General features: G+C 43.4%; 1 long non-coding RNA gene across 2 annotated transcripts in view; it reads right to left on the reverse strand.

Annotated features, from left to right (window-relative positions):
- LOC311150356 overlaps nt 1-20978 on the reverse strand; it is a 684587-nt gene that overhangs the window by 39523 nt on the left and 624086 nt on the right. The gene's annotated exons all lie outside the window — the stretch shown is intronic.

Raw genomic sequence — 20978 nt, forward strand, 5'->3', positions numbered from 1 at the left:
CATCCTGATAATAAATACAGATCATTATCTCAATGCATTCTTAATACTATTAATTTAGCAGTGTATATACCTGTATGTATATACCCAAATTAGCAAATTTAGATAAATCCAATTTTATTATCAACACAGCTAAGCAACCCCTTTTTCTCCCGGCACTTAAATCTTCTGGAGTCTCTTCATTGTGTTCTTCAGACAGCTTCATAGTTCAAAATGACTTGCCCATGACAATGTCACAACTACAATGTCTCATCCGAGTCACCACCTTTTCTAAAATCCATTGTCTTGTCCATTTGCCAACCATTTGCCCACAACATCAGAAATGTTGTATCTGAACATACAGTGGGGAGAACAAGTATTTGACACACTGCCGATTTTGCAGGTTTTCCTACTTACAAAGCATGTAGAGGTCTGTACTTTTTATCATAGGTACACTTCAACTGTGAGAGACGGAATCTAAAACAAAAATCCAGAAAATCACATTGTATGATTTTTAAGTAATTAATTTGCATTTTATTGCATGACATAAGTATTTGATCACCTACCAACCAGTTAGAATTCCGGCTCTCACAGACCTGTTAGTTTTTCTTTAAGAAGCCCTCCTGTTCTCCACTCATTAACTGTATTAACTGCACCTGTTTGAACTCGTTACCTGTATAAAAGACACCTGTCCACACACTCAATCAAACAGACTCCAACCTCTCCACAATGGCCAAGTCCAGAGAGCTGTGTAAGGACATCAGGGATACAATTGTAGACCTGCACAAGGCTGGGATGGGCTACAGGACAATAGGCAAGCAGCTTGGTGAGAAGGCAACAACTGTTGGCGCAATTATTAGAAAATGGAAGAAGTTCAAGATGACTGTCAAACACCCTCGGTCTGGGGATCCATGCAAGATCTCACCTCGTGGGGCATCAATGATCATGAGGAAGGTGAGGGATCAGCCCAGAACTACACGGCAGGACCTGGTCAATGACCTGAAGAGAGCTGGGACCACAGTCTCAAAGAAAACCATTAGTAACACACTACGCCGTCATGGATTAAAATCCTGCAGCGCACGCAAGGTCCCCCTGCTCAAGCCTCTGATATTCATCTTCAGCCGGTTCATAGGTTGTTTCTTTTATTTAGGTTCACACCATTCTAGGCCAAATTATCCCTGCTATGCATCAAGACACCATCTGTATTTACCTCACTAGAAGACAAGCATAACATTTTAATTGATTTAATTTCTAATCCAATAAATCCATACAAACATTGACTATAAAACAAATTATTATGTTTTAACAATTATTCTTACTACCAATTTCTAATATACTATACTATTCACATCGCTCTGTGTAGTGTGTCCTTCTTGCAATAGGGAAGCAAAGATTCACTGCTGCAATGACACACAGACATAGACACAAAAACAATGGTCCACAGTGACAGTTCCATCTTCCTCCTCTGATTTGTATTACCTCCTACAGTGGGACAAATAGATGCAGGTATCTCTCTCAGCTACTGTCCCCTCCATTGAGGTAGCCAGCAACACCTAGTGCTCGGGCTCCCAAGTGGCACAGCGGTCTAAGGAACTGCATCTCAGTGCTTGAGGAGTCACTACAGACCCCCTGGTTCAATTCCAGGCTGTATCACAACCGGCTGTGATTGGGAGTCCCATAGGGCGGCGCACAATTGGCCCAGCATCGTCGGTTTTGGCCGGTGTAGGCCGTCATTGTAAATAAGAATTTGTTCTTAACTGACTTGCCTAGTTAAATAAAGGTAAAATAAAAAATAAAAATGTAAACACTCCACCTAGATTCTGTCCAGCTCTGACTTCTGTAATCCTCTACTGCCACACAGTCTCCTATGCACAGAAAATGCCCAGATTCTCCTGTTAGGTTGGCAGAGTTGCCTTTACCTTTTTGAAAGAAAGTCTTCCGAACATTGTTAGTTGAGACACAATATGTTGCTTTACCCTGTCTTCTTATCAGTCAGGAAAAGCCTTTAGATTGTAAAGTGATTATCCCACTGGCTATAGGGTGAACGCACCAATTGGTGAGTCGCTCTGGATAAGAGCGTCTGCTAAATGACGTAAATGTGCCCTTGAGCAAGGCACTTAACCCTAATTGCTCCTGTAAGTCGCTCTGGATAAGAGCGTCTGCTAAATGACTAAAATGTAAATGTAAATTAGGAAGTGCACTCTTCTTGCAGCTTATTATAGTCCACTCTTTCCATCTAACATGCCTCCTCTACATTCTACCTTACACCACAAATACATTTTCACCTAAAACATGTAATCGAACCCATAACACATTAATTACTACTGCTCATATTCTTGCTACAATATGCAAATGTACCAATAAATCCTCATGCTATCAGTACTACCCCCTTTTGAACACATGAGTCACAACGTGATTCATGCTTTCAAAAACAAAATACCAACATTGTTTATTAAACCAAAATAAATGAAATTAAAATGACAACATTTTAACTGACTTCTATCCCATAAAGTAATTCAAGAATAGTACAATTGACTAGCGACAGCTCTCTCTATGTTTTCTTTTCATGGTCCGAATCATATATATATTATTACCAAATTATAAACTTCTTCATAATTATCCTTATTATAACTAACTCCCAATTCGGTATAATAAATTACCTTAAATTCCTCATCCCATGCCTCTAGGATTTCCAGTGTGGGTGATCAATTCACACTAGAAAGTCAGGACAGAGTGCAGAGGTCATTGAAACCTTCAAAGAATTGTTCCATTCTATAGTATAAACTAATCACTAATAACAGTCATAACATTTCATAAAGTTGTATCCCAAGTGTTCAGTAAGTCCTCATGACATTTCTTCTCATAAGAAATCATGTTTGTACCGAAAACTCACTCAAAAAAGAAAAAAACGTCATAAAATTCACTATGTGACCCTGTAAGACTTATCACCTTTGACCTGTTGAAACTCCTTACACTCAAAAGAAGAACCCTATATAAACATCATACCAGGTGGGTTGTGTGTTTATATGAAAAACCCTATTGGAAAACAAAAAACAAAAATGGCCTTATTTAATTTGTTAGCTCCCTTTTACGACCTAATACTGCTGAATTGTACTACCTTCTCCCCCTAGCCATGGGAAACATTCCAATGAGATAAGGAAATCCCCTTTCTCCTGTAAGAGAAATTATACATTTTGTTAACATTCAATTACAATCAGTAATCCAAAGATAGTAAGTACACACAAAACATGATACAGATATACACAGTCCTATCTTATCAATAATCGTTTGTTTCAATGTAATTCCTCATAACTACTTCATAATAAGATTATATAAAATCTCTCAAAAGATGAAAACCATTCAAAGTTCTTTGAGTTGATAATGAGTATTTGTAATTGATTACCCTTCGGACCATATCCTCTTTAAATCTCACAATGGTTATTGAAGCCCTAAATCTGCTCCATGTAATCCCATATCAAATGATCCATTATCGTTTACTTGATCAACAACATAGGAAATATCTGATTCCCCATATATTGTTCCTGTCACCCCTCTAAATGTCATATTTCATTTATTTGTCAATACAATCACTTACTCCGCGTAAGTAAAACATTATATTTTATCCCAGGCATCTATTTTAAAAATAGTGTGATATGTTATCTCCTACTTTCCCTTAACATATACTGTAGGGGATTACCATCAATCCTGGGGAAAAAAAACTCCCACTCAAAACATATCAGACAATACCATGTTTTATTAAGTTTACTACACCTTCTAATATAAACCTATAACCCCTTTCTAGTAATTGAATCATCGCAACCTGTTGCATTGATGTTTTAAAATAACAACCTATTGTTTAATAACTTCATAACTTACAAAAAATGTTTTACTAATCCATCAGCCTAATAGTAACAACTATCTCCCATTGTTCAACAGACCATAAACAGATTATCGTTTTTAGAATTAATGATCTGTCTGCATAACTCCTTGTTGTTCAAACAAACTATAGAATTTAATAATAATAATAAAAAATTGTCAACGAACGTTCTATATTCAACTATCTAGATATGTCCTTCACATTATCCCAATGCGTCCTTCATATGTCAATATAGCCCACCTATCACTACTTTCTTTCACCCTCTTACGAAATCATGTCATTAGTAAATTGTCTCCACAAAGGACTACTACCTAATAACATATTTTTATTCACCTAAATATAAATAATTATTTTTAATACCAATCTTATTAAACAATGCAATTCAACATCAATTCAACATGTCTCATCTCCCAATTAACTTACTTACTTTGTAAACCCTCTACAATATCTATTATTCTCTATCGCTAACTTTCCATCTAACGGTACTTTAACAGATTACTAATTATTTGAAGTTATAGTCAAAACAAACATATATTCACAGCGATGCAACTTTAATTACTATGTTATACTATCCGCTATGTGTTGGTAAGACAATCTCTTTGTATAATTATATCAATGAAACCAGTAATTCATGTCAACATCATCAATATAAGAGTTTTGTTTCCTTCCCTACATGGTCTTGAACCAGGGACCCTCCACACACATCGACAACATTCACCATCGAAACACCGTTACCCGTCGCTCCACAAAATCTGCAATCCTTGCAAGGCAAGTTAAACAACTACTTCCACGTCGCATAGCAAGTTACGTCACCACTCTAAACGTCACTAGTTCGCACCACTAACTAGCTAGCCCTTTCACACCAAACATTTAACCCCCTATGACTTCCTTCTCCTCAGCAACCATTGATCCTTGTACACCAAACGTAACCCTTAATGTCCCTTACAGCTCTCTCACGTTTCAGCGACCCCCAATGGCTAACACCCGCAGACAAAAACATGTAAACTCTTCCATTTTTTACTAGTAGACAAAATAAAACACATTCTCAAACAGCGTTCTGCATTTACCTCTATCATAGGGTTTAAAACGAATTTAACAACATTAACCATCCTACATTGCTGTAGTAACATCATGTTTGGTTCAGTTTATTTGTTACGATAGTGTGACAGTGATATTTCTGTAGTAACCTCAACCAAAAGTTACTATTTTCCTCAGTCCTTCATACTCTGCTTCCTTCCAACAATGCTACATTATCCCTAGTGTTTGTTTAATATTCCTATTATTCTCGGAGTTCCCTTGCTTCACTTCCCATGAATATAAGACATTCGCTTCTCGTAAACTACATTCTATGTCCCCTGTTATCAACTAAGATCATAGCCACAGCTCTTATGAAACCACCAATCCGCCATTATCAGAATACAGCAGATCTAGGTAACTGTCCTTTCTAAGTAGGCTACAAGTAATACCACACTTGCTGTATTTTACCATCATATATTGAATTTATATCCATAGTAACAATATCCCATTTATTGATAGACATTACGCCAACAGTCTCAATCGTTTAATCTAGCCAACCCTTAGGCAACGCAAAAAAAATGACTAGCATGAAATCGTCTCGCTATTCCTGTTAAATAAGTGAGTCTTTCCATTTGAACCACGCACACTTCAAACCTTCCATTCTACATCACCAAACCAAATACTTTTGTAGTATCCGTTCAAGCAACACATACCAGCAGTTGAATTACACTCATAAACCCAGATTTTACTCTACGCCATTTAAATGACAAATAAATCCCACAAATAGCGCAATTATACTGGTTTATCATCTTACCCTCTGAATAAAATGAAGTTCCTTCACTTCACCACCTTAGCTCCACACTGATAATTAGTTTAATGAAAACCCTAAATTGACTTTGTACTATATTATAAATTCTATAACCACATTACTTATGGTCAATTTATTCCTTAAACCTTATCTCTATCACATGATCCCACAACGGTACAAACTTAGAAAACCCATATTAATTACTTCCCCATCCATGACGTACGTCTACGTTTGAGTGAGGGAAAAAAGTATTTGACCCCTCTGCAAAACATGACTTAGTACTTGGTGGCAAAACCCTTGTTGGCAATCACAGAGGTCAGACGTTTCTTGTAGTTGGCCAACAGGTTTGCACACATCTCAGGAGGGATTTTGTCCGACTCCTCTTTTCAGATCTTCTCCAAGTCATTAAGGTTTCGTGGCTGACGTTTGGCAACTCGAACCTTCAGCTCCCTCCACAGATTTTCTATGGGATTAAGGTCTGGAGACTGGCTAGGCCACTCCAAGACCTTAATGTGCTTCTCTTGAGCCACTCCTTTGTTGCCTTGGCTGTGTGTTTTGGGTCATTGTCATGCTGGAATACCCATCCACGACCCATTTTCAATGCCCTGGCTGAGGAAAGGAGGTTCTCACCCAAGATTTGACGGTACATGGCCCCGTCCATCGTCCCTTTGATGCGGTGAAGTTGTCCTGTCCCCTTAGCAGAAAAACACCCCCAAAGCATAATGTTTCCACCTCCATGTTTGACGGTGGGGATGGTGTTCTTGGGGTCACCAATTGTTTTCTTGGTGACTATGGTCCCAGCTGCCTTGAGATCATTGACAAGATCCTCCCGTGTTCTGGGATGATTCCTCACCGTTCTCATGATCATTGCAACTCCACAAGGTGAGATCTTGCATGGAGCCCCAGGCCGAGGGAGATTGACAGTTCTTTTGTGTTTCTTCTATTTGCGAATAATCGCACCAACTGTTGTCACCTTCTCACCAAGCTGTTTGGCAATGGTCTTGTAGCCCATTCCAGCCTTGTAGGTCTACAATATTGTCCTTGACATCCTTGGAGAGCTCTTTGGTCTTGGCCATGGTGGAGAGTTTGGAATCTGTTTGATTGATTGCTTCTGTGGACAGGTGTCTTTTATACAGGTAACAAACTGAGATTAGGAGCACTCCCTTTAAGAGTGTGCTCCTAATCTCAGCTCGTTACCAGTATAAAAGACACCTGGGAGCCAGAAATCTTTCTGATTGAGAGGGGGTCAAATACTTATTTCCCTCATTAAAATGCAAATCAATTTATAACATTTTTAACATGCGTTTTTCTGGATATTTGTGTTGTTATTCTGTCTCTCACTGTTCAAATAAACCTACCATTAAAATTATATACTGATCATTTCTTTGTCAGTGGGCAAACGTACAAAATCAGCAGGGGATCAAATACATTTTTCCCTCACTTAGAAACTTCTGGGTACTCACATCAAAGAATCCCTTCGTGGTGTTTTTAACCAATTCTCAATCGACACAAATCACTTCTACAAACACTCCCAGCAGACCAAAAAATAGACTGTAATTTTAGGACACTGCCCTGCCTGTCCAGAAAATACAGACTTTTCCACTACTCTCTAAAATAACCTCACAATCTCCATACCACTCCTTGATATTCAATAACTTAATTATGTTATATATTGTAACTTCTTATCCAAACATATATCAAATTATTATAACCATTTTTATAACTTATTATGCACCCCTCAGATTCAAATTACTTTCTGCTCTATGTTCCTAAAATAGCCCATGTTGTCCCATTCAATTACTTAACTTCGTTAGCGGACTTATTTCCTTATTACATATATTTCCTTGCCATCGTGCGCTCATTAAATCGCATGCTTTATTTTGTGTTGCTTACGATGATATATTGTAAATGATATATTTTTGCGCTATCTTTAACTTTTTAAAACCTTACTCATTATCTGTCCATGCGGATAAATCACCAAGATATGGTCCCCCATTGAAAAATCCTAATTTACGTAATTTGCATTACTTTACAAGAGACTTATTCTAAATGTGGATTTGCCTGTAATAATTTCGTCATTTCCTATCTCTCTCTTCGAGTTAAATGAAGCTCTGCTTTACTTTTAATGGTGACTGTTTTTTTCTCTCGATACCGGTCTATTAAACTTGCCATTCATTACTGCTATTAGTTCATGCATTATTAGTAATTAAACACTTAAATCAAATCCCCATCCTGATCTGTATTAAAATTTAGTTTGCCTATTTGTCGTTTTGGTGCTATGATTCAATATGTTACGTTGCATCTGCTCTGAGTCTTTCACAAAAAATATTCTCTCCTAACCAAGGTATTCAAATATAATGATGATACTACACATCAGAGGTCCGTAACCTATTTATTTAATTCTCTTTACCAAGGTATTAAAAATTATGATACTACACATCTCTCTATTCTCATGATGATACTACACATCCAAAATAGTTATTTCATGACTTATTCCATGATGATACAACACATCTCTCTTATTTCATGATTTATTCCATGATGATACAACACCTCTCTTGTATTCTCTTTTGTCTTTGTACTCATTACTCTTAACACACCCTGTTTCGAATCATAGCACCATGTTATTGTCTAATTTCATAATTCTCCTTACATCTCTTACATAACTCAACACCACTCATCGTCTCCCTTAAAAATATTGATTTACCACAGTTTAGCTTTACCACAGATAAGCAGAATTTGACATAATCAAAAAAATGAAAGTATGCTTACCTGTTAGTTCGGCTGTGTACTGCATCATGTTTGTGATGCCAATCTGTTATGATGAGTTTCTCGGGTATCAAGTAATTAAGGATGTAAGGATATACTTAGACACTTTTGATGGGGAGTTCATATAAGATATTTAATAGGTATCATGGTTCGTTATAACAGAAGGACAGAGCTTTGCCTCTTGCTTTTCCGAACTGATTTGAACAAAGAGCCACTCTCTCTTATATACCCTCTGTTACAAGTTTCTTCACGAACATCTGGTAACCCTCAATGGGCACTCTCTTCTTTGATGTTATTACCCATTACCCCCAAGTCAGTATATCCTGTCCATCAATTATTCTAAGATCAACATCAGTAATCTCCTTTGACATAAGGAATGCAGACTCTGTGGCACCAAGTCACTTATCTACCAACTCTCCCCCTGGGTCACACAACACTATGAAATGACATCATTACATCCATGAAAACATACATGACATAAGTTTGAATAGGAAATATAGCAAAATGAATAGGAAATGTAGTCACAGACAAGGTTAGAAATAATGATTTTTAATATAAATAATAATTGTGTCCTTCAAACTTTGCTTTTGTCAAATAATCCTCAATTTGCAGGAATTACAGCCTTGCAGACCTTTGGCATTCTAGTTGTCAGTTTGTTGAGGTAATCTGAAGAGATTTCACCCCATGCTTCCTGAAGCACCTCCCACAAGTTGGATTGGCTTGATGGGCACTTCTTACGTACCATACGGTCAACCTGCTCCCACAACAGCTCAATAGGGTTGAGATCTCCTGACTGTGCTGGCCACTCCATTATAGACAGAATACCAGCTGACTGCTTCTTCCCTAAATAGCTCTTGCATAGTTTGGAGCTGTGCTTTGGGTCATTGTCCTGTTGTAGGAGGAAATTGGCTCCAATCAAGCGCCGTCCACATGGTATGGCATGGCGTTGCAAAATGGATTGATAGCCTTCCTTCTTCAAGATCCCTTTTACCCTGTACAAATCTCCCACTTTACCACCACCAAAGCACTCCCAGACCATCACATTGCCTCCACCATGCTTGACAGATGGCATCAAGCACTCCTCCAGCATCTTTTCATTTGGTCTGCATCTCACAAATGTTCTTCTTTGTGATCCGAACAACTCAAACTTCGATTCGTCTGTCCATAACACTTTTTTCCAATCTTCCTCTGTCCAGTGTCTGTGTTCTTTTGCCCATCTTTAATTTTTATTGGCCAGTCTGAGATATGGCTTTTTCTTTGCAACTCTGCCTAGAAAGTCGCCTCTTCACTGTTGACGTTGAGACTGGTGTTTTGCAGATACTATTTAATGAAGCTGCCAGTTGAGGACCTGTGTGGCGTCTGTTTCTCAAACTAGACACTCTAATGTATTTGTCCTCTTGCTCAGTTGTGCACCGGGGCCTCACACTCCTCTTTCTATTCTGGTTAGAGCCAGTTTGCGCTGTTCTGTGAAGGGTGTAGTACACAGCGTTGTACGAGATCTTCAGTTTCTTGGCAATTTCTCGCATGTGGGGGGAAACTATACGGGAGTCTTAACTTGGCTAGTTGTGAGCAACCCCTAGTTCTCTTTAGCTATAGCTGTAATGGGACTCATACATGCTTATAACAAGTTATAAAGCATTATACCGGCAGGTTGTGAAGTGTTACTGCTATAATGACTGCTGTCAAGGCTGGATTGTTCATTGGTTTGATCAATGTTGTCAGGAGGAGAGATACGGGATTCACTGACCACTGATCAGAGAGATGAACTATTAAGCATGCCTACTAAGCACAGGTGGCTGGTGGCACTGTAGCCCTTTCCTGCAGTCAAATGACCAAATCACGCTCTAGTGGCCTCATGGGTGGAATGTTATTCATATTTTTCATAATTTCATAATTAATAAACTTTTCTTTTTTTCCGCTGAAAATCCGGTGTTTCTATGTCAAATAGTTTTGTTATATTTCAGTCTTCTGTGATGTATATAAAGTGTAATATTGGGATGCAAACTCAAAATTGAATACATTTCAACTTTATATCTGACATGGTACAGGTTTCCTCTTTTTTAAAGCCCATAACCATGTGTGTGAGGAGTATAGTTTTGTTTCAAAGTAGATTTGTTTAAGACTACCAAGGAACTCTCTGTGTGACCCTGATTTAGCCCACTGCAGTAAAATGTTAATGGGGTGGACGGCTCATAGAAATGGCTGGAACGGACTAAAATGGAATGGTATCGCGCACGTCAAACACATGTTTTCCCATGTGGTTGATACCATTCCATTTACTCCATTCCAGCATTATTATGAGCGGTCCTCCCCTCAGCAGCCTCCTGTGCTATTGAGATATGCTCTCAATTCAACGTCATCCCATTGAGGTCCATTTCTATGTCACTGTCATTTCTCACATATTTCTAAACAGAAGTGGATGCCCTGAACCCCAGGATAGCGAGAAGAGACAGAGACATAGGCAAGGACATTGACTCCATTTAACTGACGTGTTAACTAGGACGTACTGGGAGAGCTATCATCTCTGTGTGTTTAGAAAATGGCCAACCTTTTCTATTCCTGTTTCTGGACCTTCCCTCATTTCCCCAAACAAAACAAAACCCTTTCTTTCTGACAAGGTACTGTATATGAAGTATGTTGTGTGCTGTGGGTCCCTTGACACTGGTACAGTGGGGAGAACAAGTATGTGATACACTGCCGATTATGCAGGTTTTCCTACTTACAAAGCATGTAGAGGTCTGTAATTGTTATCATAGGTACACTTCAACTGTGAGAGACGGAATCTAAAACAAAAATCCAGAAAATCACATTGTATGATTTTTAAGTAATTAATTTGCATTTTATTGCATGACATAATATATAATAATAATATATAATAATATAATAAATATAATAATATAATATTAATATTAAATTAATAATAATAATATGCCATTTAGCAGACGCTTTTATCCAAAGCGACTTACAGTCATGCGTGCATACATTTTTTGTGTATGGGTGGTCCCGGGGATCGAACCTACTACCTTGGCGTTACAAGCGCCGTGCTCTACCAGCTGAGCTACAGAGGACCACATAAGTATTTGATACATCAGAAAAGCAGAACTTAATATTTGGTACAGAAATCTTTGTTTGCAATTACAGAGATCATACGTTTCCTGTAGGTCTTGACCAGGTTTGCACACACTGCAGCAGGGATTTTGGCCCACTCCTCCATACAGACCTTCTCCAGATCCTTCAGGTTTCGGGGCTGTCGCTGGGCAATACGGACTTTCAGCTCCCTCCTGTCAGCGGGTGCTGTAGGTGGGTGTGGTGTGGGAATCAGGCGCAGGACGCAGAAGATAAGTCCAAAATACTTTAGTAATGCACACTCAAAACACGATCCAACAGCCCGGAGGCGAGAAAATGCGCACACAGGCGTAAACAAAAGGGCGCACTAAACATGTGCGAAAAATACTCTCCTACACAAAGGAGGCAAGCTACAATAGCGCACTGTAAATAGTAGCGCACCAACACGACAGCGAAAACAATCACACACAACACCTGACAAACACAACGAGAACTTATAGGACACTAATGACGCTAAACGACAACAGGTGTACATAATCCAGACAAAACCAAACGAACATAGAAACATACAACGGTGGCAGCTAGTATTCCGGAGACGACGAACGCCGAAGCCTGCCCGAGCAAGGAAGAGAGGCAGCCTCGGCCGAAACCGTGACAGTACCCCCCCCTTGACGCGCGGCTCCAGACGTGCGCCGACTCCGGCCTCGGGGACGACCAGGAGGACGCGGAGCAGGGCACGTCGGGTGACTACGGTGGAATTCTGTCAGGAGAGACGGGTCCAAAATGTCTCTCCTCGGCACCCAGCACCGTTCCTCCGGGCCGTACCCCTCCCACTCCACCAGATATTGGAGACCCCCCATCCGACGTCTCGAATCCAAGATGGACCGCACGGAGTACGCCGGTGCCCCCTCGATGTCCAATGGGGGCGGAGGAGTCTCCTTGATCTCATTTTCCTGGAGTGGGCCAGCTACCACCGGCCTGAGAAGAGACACATGGAACGAGGGGTTAATACTTTTATACTCAATAGGTAGTTGTAATCTGTAACACACCTCGTTCAATCTTCTCAGGACTTTAAACGGCCCCACAAACCGCCGACCCAGTTTCCGACAGGGCAGGCGGAGGGGCAGGTTTTTGGTAGAGAGCCAGACTCGATCACCAGGTGCGTACACCGGTCCCTCACTGCGGTGGAGATCGGCGCTCGCCTTTTGACGACGGAGGGCCCGCTGAAGGTGGACGTGTGCAGCGTTCCACGTCTCCTCCGAGCGCCGCACCCACTCATCCACCGCAGGAGCCTCGATCTGGCTCTGCTGCCAAGGTGCCAGAACCGGCTGGTAACCTAACACACATTGGAAAGGGGTTAGGTTAGTGGAGGAATGGCGTAGGGAATTCTGGGCCATTTCTGCCCAGGGAACGTACCGTGCCCACTCCTCCGGCCGGTCCTGGCAGTATGATCTAAGAAACCTACCCACATCCTGGTTCACACGTTCCACCTGCCCATTACTCTCCGGATGGTAACCCGAGGTGAGGCTCACCGAGACCCCCAACCGCTCCATAAAGGCTCTCCAGACTCTGGAGGTGAATTGGGGACCTCGATCAGACACAATATCCTCAGGTACCCCGTAGTGCCGGAAAACATGGGTGAATAGAGCTTCGGCGGTCTGTAGGGCAGTAGGAAGGCCCGGCATAGGGAGCAAACGACAGGCCTTAGAGAACCGGTCCACAACGACCAGTATAGTAGTATTCCCCTGTGAGGGAGGAAGGTCAGTGATGAAGTCCACCGAGAGGTGAGACCATGGTCGTTGTGGAACGGGCAGGGGTAGTAACTTACCCCTAGGCAGATGTCTAGGCGCCTTACACTGGGCGCACACCGAGCAGGAGGAGACATAAACCCTATCAAACAAAATTTCCTATCAACAAAATTCCCAGCCGCGCCTGAATCTACCAGCGCCTTATGCTGGGAATGAGGTGCTACCTGTGGAAAACGCACAGGTATACAGAAGTGCGCAACAGAGAGCTCTGGGTGAGTGGGGCGCCTACTCACCTGGAAGGACTCCCCAGTGCGGGGCCTGTCGTCTTCTCCCCTAGGAGGCCATCCCCAGCACCTAGCCGCGGTGTGTCCTCCACGGCCACAGTTGGTGCAGGAGACGGGCCCCCTCGTACTCCGACCCCTCCTCTCTCTAGCGCCAGCGCCCCCAAGCTCCATAGGGCTCGGCTCGGAGGCGCTGGAGGGTGAAATGGACGGACCCCCCTCGGAACGTCCGCGGGTAGCCAGCAGGGTGTCCAGCCTGATGGACATGTCGACTAACTGGTCGAAAGAGAGACTGGTGTCCCTACAGGCCAGCTCCCGACGGACGTCCTCTCGTAGACTACAGCGGTAGTGATCGATGAGGGCCCGCTCATTCCACCCTGCATCCGCCGCTAGAGTACGGAATTCTAACGCGAACTCCTGGGCGCTCCTCCTCCCCTGCCGGAGGCAGAACAGACGCTCCCCCGCCGCTTTCCCCTCCGGTGGATGGTCAAACACCGCCCTGAAGCGGCGGGAGAACTCAGCGTATGTGATGGTGGTAGCGTCTATCCTCCTCCACTCGGCGTTGGCCCATTCCAACGTCTTGCCGGTAAGGCAGGAGATGAGGGCGGACACGCTCTCGTGTCCCGAGGGCGCCGGGTGCACGGTGGCCAGGTATAGCTCCACCTGGAGAAGGAAGCCCTGACACCCGGCAGCGGTCCCATCGTAGGCCCTCGGGAGCGAGAGTCGAATTCCCCTGGGTTCCGGAGCGGGAATGGGCTGACTGGCTGATGGTGATGGCAGGGGAGGTGGAGTTGGGGGTGTCCCTCGGGTCTCCCAGCGTTGAAGTGTGTTAATAACATCCTGCAGGGCGGTCCCGATCCGAAGGATCTGGTCATTCTGCTCCCGGACCCGATCCTCCAAAGTCTCCTGTGCTGCTGCGGCTCCTGCTGATTCCATTCTGAATGGTGTGTGATTCTGTCAGCGGGTGCTGTAGGTGGGTGTGGTGTGGGAATCAGGCGCAGGACGCAGAAGATAAGTCCAAAAGACTTTAGTAATGCACACTCAAAACACGATCCAACAGCCCGGAGGCGAGAAAATGCGCACACAGGCGTAAACAAAAGGGCGCACTAAACATGTGCGAAAAATACTCTCCTACACAAAGGAGGCAAGCTACAATAGCGCACTGTAAATAGTAGCGCACCAACACGACAGCGAAAACAATCACACACAACACCTGACAAACACAACGAGAACTTATAGGACACTAATGACGCTAAACGACAACAGGTGTACATAATCCAGACAAAACCAAACGAACATAGAAACATACAACGGTGGCAGCTAGTATTCCGGAGACGACGAACGCCGAAGCCTGCCCGAGCAAGGAAGAGAGGCAGCCTTGGCCGAAACCGTGACACCTCCAAAGATTTTCTATTGGGTTCAGGTCTGGAGACTGGCTAGGCCACTCCAGGACCTTGAGATGCTTCTTACGGAGCCACTCCTTAGTTGCCCTGGCTGTGTGTTTCGGGTCGTTGTCATGCTGGAAGACCCAGCCACGACCCATCTTCAATGCTCTTACTGAGGGAAGGAGGTTGTTGGCCAAGATCTTGCGATACATGGCCCCATCCATCCTCCCCTCAATACGGTGCAGTCGTCCTGTCCCCTTTGCAGAAAAGCATCCCCAAAGAATGATGTTTCCACCTCCATGCTTCACGGTTGGGATGGTGTTCTTGGGGTTGTACTCATCCTTCTTCTTCCTCCAAACACGGCGAGTGGAGTTTAGACCAAAAAGCTCTATTTTTGTCTCATCAAACCACATGACCTTCTCCCATTCCTCCTCTGGATCATCCAGATGGTCATTGGATAACTTCAGACGGGCCTGGACATGCGCTGGCTTGAGCAGGGGGACCTTGCGTGCGCTGCAGGATTTTAATCCATGACGGCGTAGTGTGTTACTAATGGTTTTCTTTGAGACTGTGGTCCCAGCTCTCTTCAGGTCATTGACCAGGTCCTGCCGTGTAGTTCTGGGCTGATCCCTCACCTTCCTCATGATCATTGATGCCCCACGAAGTGAGATCTTGCATGGATCCCCAGACCGAGGGTGATTGACCATCATCTTGAACTTCTTCCATTTTCTAATAATTGTGCCAACAGTTGTTGCCTTCTCACCAAGCTGCTTGCCTATTGTCCTGTAGCCCATCCTAGCCTTGTGCAGGTCTACAATGTTATCCCTGATGTCCTTACACAGCTCTCTGGTCTTGGCCATTGTGGAGAGGTTGGAGTCTGTTTGATTGAGCGTGTGGACAGGTGTCTTTTATACAGGTAACGAGTTCAAACAGGTGCAGTTAATACAGGTAATGAGTGGAGAACAGGAGGGCTTCTTAAAGAAAAACTAACAGGTCTGTGAGAGCCGGAATTCTTACTGGTTGATAGGTGATCAAATACTTATGTCATGCAATAAAATGCAAATTAATTATTTAAAAATCATACAATGTGATTTTCTGGATTTTTGTTTTAGATTCCGTCTCTCACAGTTGAAGTGTACCTATGATAAAAATTACAGACCTCTACATGCTTTGTAAGTAGGAAAACCTGCAAAATCGGCTGTTGTCTTAGCTCTCTCAAATTACACCTGTGATTGCTTTATGCCTCTCTCCCATGTCAATATGGTTTGCTTACTGCTGTTTCGGTTATTTCTAATTGTCCTATTTCACTGTAGATCCCCCAGCCCAGCTAAACCTGCCTTAGATAGCTCCTTTGTCCCACCCCCCATACATACCTGTTCAACCTCTCTTTCGTAACGTCTGAGATCCCCAGAGATTGGAAAGCTGCCGCGGTCATCCCCCTCTTCAAAGGGGGTGACACTCTAGATCCAAACTGTTACAGACCTAAATCCATCCTGCCCTGCCTTTCGAAAGTATTTGAAAGCCAAGTTAACAAACAGATCACCGACCATTTCGAATCCCACCGTACCTTCTCCGCTATGCAATCCGGTTTCCGAGCTGGTCATGGGTGCACTTCAGCCACGCTCAAGGTCCTAAACGATATTATAACCGCGATCGATAATAGACAGTACTGTGCAGCCGTCTTCATCGACCTGGCCAAGGCTTTCGACTCTGTCAACCACCGCATTCTTATTGGCAGACTAAATAGCCTTGGTTTCTCAAATGACTGCCTCGCCTGGTTCACCAACTACTTCTCAGATAGAGTTCAATGTGTCAAATCGGAGGGCCTGTTGTCTGCAGCTATGGCAGTCTCTATGGGGGTGCCACAGGGTTCAATTCTTGGGCCGACTCTTTTCTCCGTGTATATCAATGATGTCGCTTTTGCTGCTGGTGACTCCCAGATCCACCATTTTGTATACATCTGGCCCTTCCTTGGACACTGTGTTAACAAACCTCCAAACGAGCTTCAATGCCATACAACACTCCAACTGCTCTTAAACACTAGTAAAACTAAATGCATGCTCTTCAATCGAACGCTGCTGGCACCCGCCCACCCGACTAGAATCACTACTCTCGACAGGTCTGACCTAGAGTATGTGGACAACTACAAATACCTAGGTGTCTGGTTAGACTGTAAACTCTCCTTCCAGACTCACATTAAGAATCTCCAATCCAAAGTTAAATCTAGAATCGGCTTCCTATTTCGCAACAAAGCCTCCTTCACTCATGCTGCCAAACATGCCCTCGTAAAACTGACTATCCTACCGATCCTTGACTTCGGCGATGTCATTTACAAAATAGCCTCCAACACTCTACTCAGCAAATTGGATGTAGTCTATCACAGTGCCATCCGTTTTGTCTCCAAAGCCCCATACACTACCCACCACTGTGACCTGTACGCTCTTGTTGGCTGGTCCTCACTACATGTTTGTCGTCAAACCCACTGGCTCCAGGCCATCTATAAATCACTGCTAGGCAAATCCCCGCCTTATCTTAGCTCATTGGTCACCATAGCAGCACCCACCCGTAGTCTGCGCTCCAGCAGGTATATCTCACTGGTCATCCCCAAAGCCAACACCTCCTTTGGCCGCCATTCCTTCCAGTTCTCTGCTGCCAATGACTGGAACGAATTGCAAAAATCTCTGAAGCTGGAGACTCTTATCTCCCTCACTAACTTTAAGCATCAGTTGTCAGAGCACCTTACCGATCACTGCACCTGTACACAGCTCATCTGAAATTAGCCCACCCAACTACCTCATCCCTATATTGTTATTTATTTTGCTCTTTTGCACCCCAGTATCTCTATTTGCACATAATCTCTTGCACATCTAGCATTCCAGTGTTAATACTAATTGTAATTATTTTGCACTATAGCCTATTTATTGCCTTACCTCCATAACTTACTACATTTGCACACACTGTATATATATTTTCTGTTGTATTTTTTTGACTTTATGTTTTTTTACCCCATATGTAACTCTGTGTTGTTGTTTTTATCGCACTGCTTTGCTTTATCTTGGCCAGGTCGCAGTTGTATATGAGAACTTGTTCTCAACTGGCTACCTGGTTAAATAAAGGTTAAATAAATAAATAAATAAAAGTATCAAATACTTGTTCTCCCCACTGTATATGCCTTGGAGTCTACCAGGTATACAGACATTCATCACTGTCAAAGCTCAGGAAGCCTGGGGGCATTCTCAGAGAAAGAGAGGCACAGAGGGCTCTCCATCCATCCACACATTAGCCCCACATTATCCCACAGGAAGCATCTCCATCGCAAGTAAACATGGAGGGTAACGAAGGCAGCATGTGGAAGTATTTTTGGCAGTCTGTCAGCTAGCTAGTCAATAGTGCCCACCACCTATGCCTTGTTTTGAAATGTCGCTTAAAACCATAAATGCTAAAAACGACATAACACTGTTTTTGAATGGGTTTGTTTGGCCCAAAAGTTCATTAATATGCAATAATTTCTAAACAACTAATGCTCCAACAAATACAGACAGACACACACAAACACCTGCTGCATAGCGACTAAATCAAAATCAAATCAAATTGTATTTGTCACATGCATCGAATACAACAGGTGTAGACCTTACAGTGAAATGCTTACTTACAAGCCCTTAACCAACAATGCAGTTTTAAGAAAAATAAGTGTTAAGTAAAAAATAGATAAGTAAAAAAAAAATACAAGATAATAATTAAAGAGCAGCAGTAAAATAAAATAACAGTAGGGAGGCTATATACAGGGTGTACCGGTACAGAGTCAATGTGCAGGGGCACAGGTTAGTTGAGGTAATTGAGGTAATATGTACATGTAGGTAGAGTTAAAGTGACTATGCATAGATAATAAACAGAGTGGCAGCAGCGTAAAAGAGGGGGGGGGGGGGGTGACAATGCAAACAGTCCGGGTAACCAGGCTTTGGAGCTGAGCGTTGCTCAGTTGCTGCTGCTGTTGGAGGGCTGCGGTCTGTAACATGAGGTGTTGCTGCTGGGCTGCGAACATCTGCTGAAAGTACTGGGCTGCCGTGCTGGGCTGCCGTGCTGGGCTGCCGTGCTGGGCTGTCTGTGGTGGGCTGCCGTGCTGGGCTGCCGTGCTGGGCTGTCTGTGGTGGGCTGTCTGTGGTGGGCTGCCGTGCTGGGCTGCCGTGCTGGGCTGTCTGTGGTGGGCTGTCTGTGGTGGGCTGCCGTGCTGGGCTGTCTGTGGTGGGCTGCCGTGCTGGGCTGTCTGTGGTGGGCTGTCTGTGGTGGGCTGCCGTGCTGGGCTGCCGTGCTGGGCTGTCTGTGGTGCGTGCGCCTGTTGGATCACCTGCAAAGAGAGAGCGAGAGAGAGAAAAAGAGAGAGAGAGAGAAACAGAGCAAGAGGCAGAGAGACAAAGAACGAAAGAGAAAGAATGAGGGGGAGAAAAGAAAAAACAAAAGAGTGAGACAGAGAGAGAAGGAGCAAAATAAATATGTAGGCAGGATTTTACATTACATTTAGCAGATGGTCTTATCCAGAGCGTCTTACAATTACAGCATTCATAAGATGGCTAGGTGAGACCACATATCACAGTCGTAGTAAGTACATCTTTCCTCAATAAAGAAGTTATCAGCAAAGTCCGTGCTAGTAGGAAAAGATTAATGGGGCAGCAGGTAGCCTAGCGATTTAAGAGCATTGGGCCAGTAAACTAAAGGTCGCTGGTTCAAATCCCCGAGCCGGCTAGATGAAAAATCTGTTGATGGCCCCTTGAGCAAGGCACTTAACCCTAATTGCTCCTGTAAGTAGCACTGGATAAGAGCGTCTGCTAAATGACAAAAATGTATGAGAGATGAGGGAGAGATACGATAATAAGCAAAGAGATATGAGAGCGAGAGAGACATTTCTGTGGTTCCGTGGTGGCCACAGAAAGTCTGGAGGACAGAGGGCCCCCCACTCCAGCACTGCCTGGCCTGCCTCCACACTAAGCGGGCCCTTGGGGTCCCTGTTTACACCAGACCAAGACCATGCAAATGAAAAAACACACTCAAACTTCATGGTAGCACTTTATTTTACGGTACAGACTAGGTATTTACTCAGACAGATAATACTGTAATAAACTGTCAATTACTTGTTTGTTTCTTAATGATTAATTAAAACAAGCACCAATGATATATAGCTGTAATCAGATGAAAAGCATTACGAACCACACTTTGGAGATCTTTTGGTAAAACACAGCAGTGAACTAGTCCAATAGCAGGGGATTGCCCTTTTCTCTTTAAACAATCAAAATAATGACAAATCCCTCTCTCTTTCTTTAGGACAGACTCACTATAGAAGTTATTCCTCTAGAACTGTGAGATCCTCAGACAGAATCCTCCCCAACCTGGAATCACCAGCCAAGCACTGAGCTAGCCACATGACAGGGTAGTTCTGCCTTTGGGAGCCAATAGCTGCTCTCGCTCAGCCAAGCTGGCCTCTCCCACCTCTCCTGTGGAGCCCTCATTCACCAGTGACATCATTGCATCCACGGTTGATTGACAGTCTATGTGCAGTTGCAAGGCAACTGGGAGAGAGAGAGAGGGGGTTGACCAATAACCTGTGACCTTCCAAAGTCTCAGAGTTCATTGATAATATGATAGACAGGATCACAGAGAAGGCTTCATTCAAGTAGGCCCTTTTGCCTCAAACTGCTGTGGGTGGTATTGGAAGCATCAATAATGCAGACACCGGCTTTATGCACTTTGAATGACAATACATCACCACTTGCATTGATATGTCTGACGAGCAGTGAAAAGTACACTAGATGACCAAAAGTATGTGGACACCTGCTTGTCGAACATCTCATTCCAAAATCATGGGTATTAATATGGAGTTGGTTTTCACTTTGCTGCTATAACAGCCTCCACTCTTCTGGGAAGGCTTTCCACTAGATGTTGGACCATTGCTGTTGGGACTTGCTTCCATTCAGCCAGAAGACCATTCTTGAGGTTGGGCACTGATGTTGGGCGAATAGGCCTTGCTTGCAGTCGGCGTTTGAATTCCTCTCAAAAGTG

The sequence above is a fragment of the Coregonus lavaretus genome (genome assembly GCF_964263955.1).
Source record: "Coregonus lavaretus genome assembly, chromosome: 22".
NCBI classification, from domain to species: domain Eukaryota; kingdom Metazoa; phylum Chordata; class Actinopteri; order Salmoniformes; family Salmonidae; genus Coregonus; species Coregonus lavaretus.